The following is a 10,148-nucleotide window of genomic DNA, read 5'->3' on the forward strand; positions in this document are numbered from 1 at the left end:
TTGACAGAAAAGAAGTCCGTGGTTAGAAAAACGTCTGAAACAAAGTAGGAATGCTCATGGCAGTGAATAAACTATAGGACAAGAATGAGGAGCTTGTGAAAGATTCCAATTACAGCATTTGAACTTGATCTGCCTTCGAGGGAGACTGAAGACTTTAAAGTAACAATGATAATGTGAATTTGGTATTTGATAAAGGCAGTAAAAGAGTTACCATCTTAGGAGATTTATTAAAGAACTCTGAAGATTCCACCCTTACCTTTTCCCCCTAATTGGTGAGTGTGTGGAGGTAGCAGGCAGGTAAAGAATTTCAAGATGAGCTGTGCAGTCGCTGTGCAGTAGGTGTCTTTATCTGGTGCTTTTCCTCTACTTTGTAGTGTGTCTCAAAAGCAAAATATATTCACAACAAAGAGGAAAAAAATGAAAGATTACTAAAGATACGGCTGGGGGATTTTTAAAGTGCACACAAGGAGAAAAAATATTATTTAAAAAGGTCTACCTCATAATTCCATCTAAGCATGAAGAAATTTCCAGATGCCTCTGAATGGTGGGCAGTAACTTTTAAATATAATCAAATTGAGTTTGAAAATACTAATGGTGATTTTATAGAAGAATCCTTGCTTCAGCAAGTTAGGAAATCATGATGCTTGGTTTTCTTTGGAGTGTTACTTAATTGTGCTTGAAATTGTTCATTTGAACTCTTCTAAACAAGAAGCAGGTGGTTAAATATGGGTGCTGTTCAGTATTTACACAAGACATTCCCAACACAATGCACTTCTGCCCTTTGAATGTCACCCAGCTTTCACTTGTCGCTCTTAGTCTGTCCTTTCTTGGCCATTTGATTTGACATCACTGTAACCCTGAAGGAGAATTCATTCAAAAGTAGTTACCTGCTTGGGAGCATTAGGCTGTCTTTATAATCTTCCAGCTAAAGCTTTTAATGTGGCAACTGCTGGTTACTGAAGCATTTTAAGAAAGGGACTGCTGAGTTTGCCTTTTATTTTTAAATGGAGAAACACAAGGTGACACAATCACATGAGACATAAGTGAACCAGAACAGGGAAGTACAGCTTAATGTTTTGCTCAGAGCAAAAGCAAGACTGCAAAAACACGTTTCAAGTCTATAGTGCAATCTGGATCTTTGCTTTTACATAATACATGAATTAATTCATAAAATTTACTTTTCTCCAAGTCAGCTTTTCCTTTACCAGGTATCATAATATCACCTATGGGTGAAATCGTCAACTTCTTACTGAGGATTCACCTGCTACAGAGTATGTATTAAATACCCCCCAATTTACAAGCAGGTAGGAAGAAAAATTGCAGAAAAACACAGACTTGGCTATTTCTTTATTTCTTCTTTTTTTCTGAAACAAACTTTTGTAAAAAGTAGGATACATACTCTGTCCGACTATCCTCTCTGTCCACTCAGTCCTGGATCCACCACAATTGCCCCTTTGCTCCCATTGCTCTGCTAACATCGACTTCTGGACTCTCACAATTGGCATAGCTCAGTGCGAAGAACAGTTTAACTTTTTTTTTCTTGGTCCCTCTAGGTTCTTTGACAGAGAATGTCCTCTCCCAGAATTATTTTTGTTATTTCTGAAATATCACTTTCTTCTGGCTCTCTTCCTCCTTCTACCTCTTTTACTCAGCATTCTTCACATATTTTTCTTTTTTCTGTGCATCCCTAACATGCTAATCTTCACTCATAATTCTGTGTGTAGCTCTCTTTATCCTAAACCTTCCGTCACAGTGAGCTCATCTACTCTTTTGTCTTTAACAAACCTGTGTTATTTGTTCCCAAGTTCTAAGATCCAGTACCAATTTTCAGTTGCTTCCTGATGTATATCATCAGGTACTTGGGATGGTACTTGAATGTCCCTTTTGTGCCTGACTTCTTTAGCTTAACATCATGTTTTTGAGATTTATTCACATTGTTTGATGTGTCTGTAGATTGTTCTTTTGTATCGCTGGGTACAATTCTAATGTAGTAACATATTACAATTTTGGTTTTCCATTTACCTGTTGGACACTTGGATTTTTCCAGTTTGGAGCTATTATCAATAAATCTGCCTTAACTATTCATGTATAAGCCTTTCATGGATGTATGTTTTCATTTCTCTTTAGTAAATAACTAGGTGAATAATTTCTGGGTCAGATGGTAAGTGGAAATTATTGTCTGAAGTATTTGTACCATTTTACACTTTCACTAGCAATGAGAGTAATAGTTGCTCCAGACTTTTTCATTTTATAACCTTCCAGTGGGAATGTGATAGTATTGTAATGGGGAGACACACACCCCAGGAATGGGGAAGGGTGTATGCCGTGCATGTGTGACTGGGGACTTGGCCCCCTTGCTGAACACGGCAGCCGGAGGAGGGGCAAAGACAAACATGTCCTCATTGTGGGAAAGGCTGGACACTCCCATTGGCTTTCAGTGCACATGGAATTCTGGGAGAGGACTTTTGGAAATGGAGAGTGCAGGAAAGCAAAAAGTCTTTTGATTCTTTCCGCTCCCCCTGGCACGGGGTGGTGTGTGTGGGCCAATGAGTGGAGGCCTCAAGGTGCAGACTCCGAAAGACGCCTAAAGCTGAACAATGACTGGAGACCAGCTAAACCACCTAAGTTCATGATATTTTTCAGTGGGAAAAGAGGTTACCGGTGCAACTTTTTTAAAAAGATTTTATTTTTAGTTAGAGGTGAGGGAGGGAGAAAGAGAGGGAGAGCAACATCAATGTGTAGTTGCCCCTTACATGACCTCTACTGGGGACTTGGCCCACAGCCCAAGCATGTGCTCTGAATGGGAATGAACTGGCGACCTTTTGGTTCCCAGTAGGTCACTCAATCCACTGAGCTACACCCGCCAAGGCCCTGGTGCAGCCTTGAACTGAGCTGGTGGAGGGTGCCAGGGTGATTTTTCTTTGCTTGTTTTTGAGGGAATGGGCTTTGAGGCAGAAGCTTGCTCTTATTTCCAAAGACCTTGATGATAATAGCACTGTGAACAGATTTTTGTTCTTGTGTTATTTTCAGTGTGTCATACTCTGACTTTTCTTTCCCCTTACTTTTGTTACCCAGATATTTTAGGCAGAAACTTGCCATTAAATAAAAGATTTTTTTCTTTTCTACCTAACTCCGTCTTTGGAGATTTGCCTGGTAGGTGGTGAGTGGTAGGTCTCCTTCCCCTACTGGTTGGGTTTGGAAACAGTATCTCACTGTTATTTTTTAAATTGCACTTTTCTGATGGCTAATGATATTTTGCTTCTTTTCCTGTGAATATTGACTCATACTGCGAGATATGATTAGGTTGCCTGTTTTTTATTGTTTTCTTATTTTTGAGTTGTAAGTGTTCTTTATATATTATGGATACAATTATTTTGTCATAATGAACTCATTATTTTCTTCAAGACAAACCTATGTTCTTGCCTATGATCCCCTCTTGTTTCACCCCAAACCAAGTGATACTGTTTCTGCTTCTTTAGTGTATCTATCACTCCTCTCCATCTTTATGCCATTACTGTTTTAATTCATTTCCACTCATTCATGTTATCTGTTCTTTCACAGATAACATTAGCAATTGTTCTCAGTAATAAGTAAGATGGTTCTAAAACATATAAAATAGGGTGGGGAAAATCCCATTCTCTTTCTTTGTACTTATCAAATAGGGATGAGTAAGTTCTATATATTTTGACCAATAGGCTCCTGGAAAAAAGAATATCTTCCCAGAATGTGGCAGTATTTCCCCTTTGCAGACAATGTGTTGCCTGGCTACTGGAATCAGCCTTCTTAGCCCAAATCTAGTTCTATATACTGATAGTTTTGTCCTGAGTTGTCCATACTCCAAAAGGTTTCTATTCTCTTCATTTTATTAAGAATTGATTTGTGACCTAGAACATGGTTTATCTTGGTGAGTGAGTATTCTGTGTGCACTTGAAAATATATGTACTTGATAGTTTTTATGTATTGTAGTGTATGAATGTAAAGTCAAGTTGCTTGATAGAGTTGTCAAGTCTTTTTATTCTTCCTATGTGTTTTCTCTATCAATTAATGAAAGAAGGTAACTAGATTTGTTGGTTTCTTCTTTCACTCAATCAGCTTTTGTTTATGTATTTTGATGCTCTGTTTTAGGTGCATTACACATTTAGATTTTGTGTGTTCTTGGTAATAAATCCCTTTATTATTATGAGATGTCTCTTTTTACGTCTCATAATATTCTTATTCTGAAGTCTATTTTGTATATTAATAGAGTCACTGCAGCTTTTGTATGATTAGTATTTGCATGATATATATTTTTGCATTCCTTTACTTTCACATATCTGTGTCTTTATATTTAAAGTGGATTTCAAGTAGATAGCATATATTTGAGTCTTATATTTTTATCCAGTCTGACAATCTTTGATATTGGAGTATATAGACCATTGAATAATTATTATGTTTGATTTTAATTTACTACCTTATTACTTTTTGTATTTGTTTGTCTATTCTTTTCCTTCTACTTTTTTCTTCTTATTTTGGATGAGTTCAGTACTTTTAGTACTCAAATTTATTTGCTCTATATGTATTAGTGATATCTTTTTCTTAGTGATTGTTCTAGGTTTTACAATATAAATTTTTAATTTATTAAAATCTAAATCTATATTTACATTTTACAAAATATATTTTTATTTTCTTTCTCCTGTCCTTTGTGCTTTTGTCATACAATATACTTTTATATATGTAACTTCACTATATATTGATTTAGTTTTGCCATAAACTGTCAATTATATTGTAAATGATTAAATTAAACTTTTTATTTTATTATTTATATATATATATTTTTTAAATTTAACTCTTGTTCAAGTACAGTTTTCTTTCTTGTATTCCCGGCCCTGCCCCCCCAGTGCTCCCCACCTCCCTCCCATCTCCACCCCCCACCTTAGTTATTGTCCATGTGTCCTTTACATTTGTTCATGTGAGTCCTTCCCCTTTTCCCCTGTGATTCTCTCCTCTCTTCCCTCTGGACCCTGTCAGCACGTTCTGTATTTCAGTGTCTTTCGTTACATTTTGCTTGCTTGTTTGTTTTGTTGTTTAGATTCCTGTTAAAGGTAATATCATATGGTATTTGTCTTTCACCGCCTGGCTTATTTCGCTCAGCATAATGCTTTCCAGTTCCATCCAGGATGTTGCAAAGGGTAGGAGCTCCTTCTTCCTTTCTGCAGCATAGAATTCCATTGTGTAAATGTACCATAGTTTTTTGATCCAGTCATTCACAGATGGGCATCTAGGTTGCTTCCAACTCTTGGCTATCATAAATTGTGCTGCTATGAACATCGGGGTGCATAGGTTTTTTGGATTGGTGTTTCAGGGTTCTTAGGATATACTCCTAGCAGTGGAATTGCTGGGTCAAAAGGCACGTCCATTTTTAGTTTTCTTAGAAAATTCCATACTGCTTTCCATAGTGGTCGTACCAGCCTGCAATCCCACCAACAGTGAACTAGGGTCCCCTTTTCCCCACAACCTCTCCAACACTTGTTGTTTGTTTCTTTGTTTATGATAGCCATTCTGACTGGTGTAAAGTGGTATCTCATTGTGGTTTTGATTTGCACCTCTCTGATAGCTAGCAATACTGAGCATCTTTTCATGTGTCTCTGGATCCTCTGTCTGTCCTCCTTGGAGAAGTGTCTGTTCAAGTCCTTTGCCCATTTTTTAATTGGGTTGCTCGTCTTCTTTGAGTGGAGTCGTATGAGTTCTTTGTATATTTTGGAGATTAAACCTTTGTCTGAGGTGTCATTGGCGAATATGTTTTCCCAAACTGTTGCTTCTCTTTTTATCTTGATACTGTTTTCCTTGGCAATGCAGAAGCTATTGATTTTAAATTTAACTTTTTAAATGAAGACTTTCCTATTACATTTGCTATATCCAATGCTCTTTATTTCTTTGTATATATTTGTTTTATTCTGATATTATTTTATTCAGTCAGAAGATTTTCCTTCAACATTCCTTATGAAGCACCAAATTTTCTCAGGTTTGGTTAATGTGAAATGCCTTTCATTTTTGGAGAATATTTCCATTAGACATAGAATTCTAGATTAACAGGTTTTTCTTTTTATTACTTCAAGGTCATTACTCCTGTCTTTTGCATTTTCCAGTCTCCTGATATACTCTTATAATGAAGTTTTCACTATCAATTTATTTTTTAGCTTAGAAGTATCCTTTAGATCTTTTATATTGTTTATTTTCTCATTGTTCTAATGTTTATTTTTAGTTCTTGTTTGTATAGTAGCTGTTTTAAAGCCTTTTGCATTGCTCTAGATCTGTTTATTTTAACTGTTTTATCTCATTTATGGATTATATTTTACTTCTTATTTGCCTATCTAGTAATTTCTTATTAGATGCTGGACATTGCAAGGTTATCTTATTAAGTGTCTAGATTTTATTTGTCATCTTTTCTGGAGAGTTGAGTTTGATTTAGAAGGCATTTAAGGGGCTTAGATAATAGTTTTATCCATTCAAGTCTTGTTTTTTCAAACTTTGTTAGGGTAGGTCTAAAATAGCCCAACTCTAGGGCCAATTTAACCATGTTGTGACCTTCCTGGGGTTTCAACTGAAAGGTCCGGGTTTTAATAAGCTCTCTACACTCTGGTCAGTACTCAAAAATCTCCCAGCCCCATGAGCTCTCTGGGAAATTTCCAGTTTGCAGTTTCTTAAAAATTGTTCTTTGCCTTGTTTCATAAAGATTCACCTAAGGGGTTCTACCTAGCCTTTAGCAAAATACTCGAGATTACCTTAGTGTGAACTTTTGAAGCCATTTCTCTGTGAAGCTTGGTCCGTTTTTGCAAATATGGGTTAGACAGCCCTTCTTAAACCCCAATTTCTGCTTACCTTGGTTTCTTATTTTGCCTCACAATCCTCCAGGAAAGATCCTGGAACAATAGTAGCATGCTTGTTTCATGTATATCCCTGGTTTTAGAGATACTAATACTGTGCTTCCTATGGTTGTATGTTTGGAGACCATGAAAAAAAATGTGACATATCTAATTCATATATAATATAAATATATAATATCCCATGCATATTTCATATATTTATTTTACCCTGTATAGCACCTATATTTTATTTATTGCAGATTTTTTACTCTTAATGGCAGAAGGGCAATTATAGTATTGATGGTCTATCATAGATGGAAACAAATCTCTCTTTATTTTTAATCCTTTTAAAAATAAATACATCTAAAAATAAATACATTTATTTATTAAAAATAAATAAATACAAACTTGACTATGTACTAGGTATCTGAAACTGAATAAAATCAAATGCAACAGCATAGTACCTAAAATAAAATTTTGGACACCTTTAACTGATTATGACATATTAATAACATAAAGAGTTGCTGGAAGACAGGCAATGAGAAAAAGGCCAGAAGACCCTCACAGTCATTTGTTCATATTAAAGGGTTGGTACAGACCTGTGGTTTTCAACTTTTTACACCTCACAGTATACATAGACTAACTGCTAAAATTCTGCAGCACACCAAAAATATATATATTTTTCAATCTGACAAAAAATAGGTGTAAATTTGATTGATTGACAAAAATTATAGTAGTTACCTACACTTTTGCCCAAAGTGACTTTTTCAAAAATAAAACTGGGTGCCTATATTTATATAAAAGGATCCCTGGTAACCAAGAATTAACCAGTCAGACACAATCTTGTTATGTAGCATGACCAATAAGATACAACTCTTATATTTATGGTTCAAGACAGGGCATGTACCCTGAACAGCTATTGTGATTTTTTTCTATTTGAAAAATTGAAGGGAAAAGAGGTTAGTGCCCCTGACTAAATAGTCAGATATTGCATGTTTTAAAAATTCTTGTAGCACACTGGTTGAAAATCGCTGGTATAGATGGATGGTGGGAGATGGTAAATGATGGTAACATTTGAGAGAGATAAAAAACTTCTCAGCAAAACAAATATCTCCCAACTTGTTCCTGCAATGTTCAGTTTCATTGTAGGCTTAGTTTAAACTATTTTGTATGGCACCTAAATTACTTGCATCTTTAGTGTTATTTATGAAATTTACAATTTTTACAAAACTCTAGAGCAAAACCATTGATTATTATTCTAAATGGATGTAGATAATTATATATTCTTTTGACACTTTGATCTCATTTTTAACAGTTACACTTTTTTTCCCCTCTGAAAGAGTTGGGACTTGGGTGGTAGATGGTGGACATGCTCCTGATGTGGCACTTATGCTCCTGTTTTTAACCATCACTTTTCCTTCTTTTTCTTTGTGATTGTTTACGTCCTTACATTCCCACTCTATTACTTAAAAAGCAGTGGATAATGGGAATTATATAGTGAGAATTAATTTAGAAAGGGAAAAGAGTTTTGTTTCATTAATTTCTACTTCATATGGCTTGGTCCCCTCTAAATGGTCCCCAGCAAAAAATTCTAGCTGAATTGACCTGTAGAATTACAGAAAATAGGTCCATTCTCAGTAATATATTTTTAAAAATATCAATACAGACCACAGTAATAGTTTTTAGTTATATTTGTTCCTGATGTTTTAGGAATCTGATGGGTTCTCTTGACATAAAAAAAATTGTACACACATATACACTCCTGAGATTTTACATTCAATCTAAGGTAGCTCTAAAGTTATGAATATTCTCCATGTTAAGGTAATACTTTGGATGAGGATAGAAATGTATGTTTTGCTTGAGACAGGGAACTGACATGTGTTGAGCATTTGTTTTTGTTTTTTTATTTTATTTTTTCCTTTAGCACCATTTATTAAGTTTTCTCAGCTGTTGTTGTAGCTGCTATGTGTCAGCCTGCTCTTAAAACATACAGTGCTCTTCCAATTCTTCTTGTCCAGGACAGAAGGATTTTCCACGTAGTGCGCCAACAGAACAAGAGACTCCAGTGATGCCAGCTTCAATGATGCTGCCATCGGAGAGGGTCAGGACACATTCAACTGTAGCTTCCAGAGGTTTTGAAAAAGGAGCCTTCAGAGCATTTTTTATGTAAATCATTATGTTTAACTATTTTGAGGTAGACCGTAGTTTCCCAAAATGGAGGCAATAGTATTTTTAGCCTCACATGCTCATCCAGAAACTTGCCACTGCCCCATCTGTGAAATCTATTTCTCCTTCACTTGAGCTTATGGGTCTTGTGTGACTGTCTCAATGAAAAGAATGTAGCAAAAGTGACATACGTGACTTCTGAGGCTAAGTCATAAAGGGCAATACATCATATCCTGGCTCACTATTTCCCTCATGTTCACTTTTGGAATTCAGCCATATGGTGGAAGCTCAGGACACAAGTAGGTGTCGTTGTTCTGGCCAACAGCCCCAGCAAAGATCCTAGCCAACAGCCAGTGTCAACCATCAGGCATGTGAGTTAATAGGCCCTCAGATGATTCCAGGCTCCAGCCTGAGTCACACACAGGTACTAAGTCTATCAGCTGAGTCCCAAACACATCATGGAGCAGAGACAAAATGTGAATTCAGTCTTTAGCCTTTGAGCTGCCCCTAATAAGGCTGAGTTGAGCAGAAATAAGCAAGAGTCTTATTGCTTATTGGAGGAAACACCCAGAGTCTTCCTTCAATTGCAGATTACTGAGCAAGTAAATATCATCCTTTTAGGCCAGTAAGTTTCAGAGTGGTTTTATGGGCAGCGGTAGATACTTGAAACACATTTTGATTTCAGGAAGTGAAATGTAGCTAAAAGTCAAGCTAATATACATGGTAGCAGCTTCAGGACTAGAAGGCAGGTGAAAATGGAAAACATCCATATGGGATTGCTGCTGAAATCTTGAAGGGGTCAAAGAGACTACTATAGGAGACCTCATGGACCAAAGGCTGTTGGTGAGAACTCAGAGAGGAAATTGGTATTGGAAGCTGGAGGGAAGGGGACTCTTTTTACGTAGTGATGGGAAGTTTAGCAACAATGTCTCCTGCAGTAAGGTAGAAAATTAGAAATATACCTATTTCTGAGCTAAGAAAATTTGCAGAAAGAGGATCGAAACTGCTTTGCCTCCTATCTGCTTCTAGCTTCCTGTAGTAAAATGTAAGGAAGGGATACGAGCTAAAGAAAGAACTGTTATATATAAAGTCTCCAAGACTTGCTGGGTTGGAAAAGAAAACTGTTTCTCATTCCCAGCC

Source organism: Sturnira hondurensis, unplaced genomic scaffold, assembly GCF_014824575.4.
Source record: "Sturnira hondurensis isolate 20B ecotype Veracruz unplaced genomic scaffold, ASM1482457v3 Scaffold0004136, whole genome shotgun sequence".
Classification (NCBI taxonomy): domain Eukaryota; kingdom Metazoa; phylum Chordata; class Mammalia; order Chiroptera; family Phyllostomidae; genus Sturnira; species Sturnira hondurensis.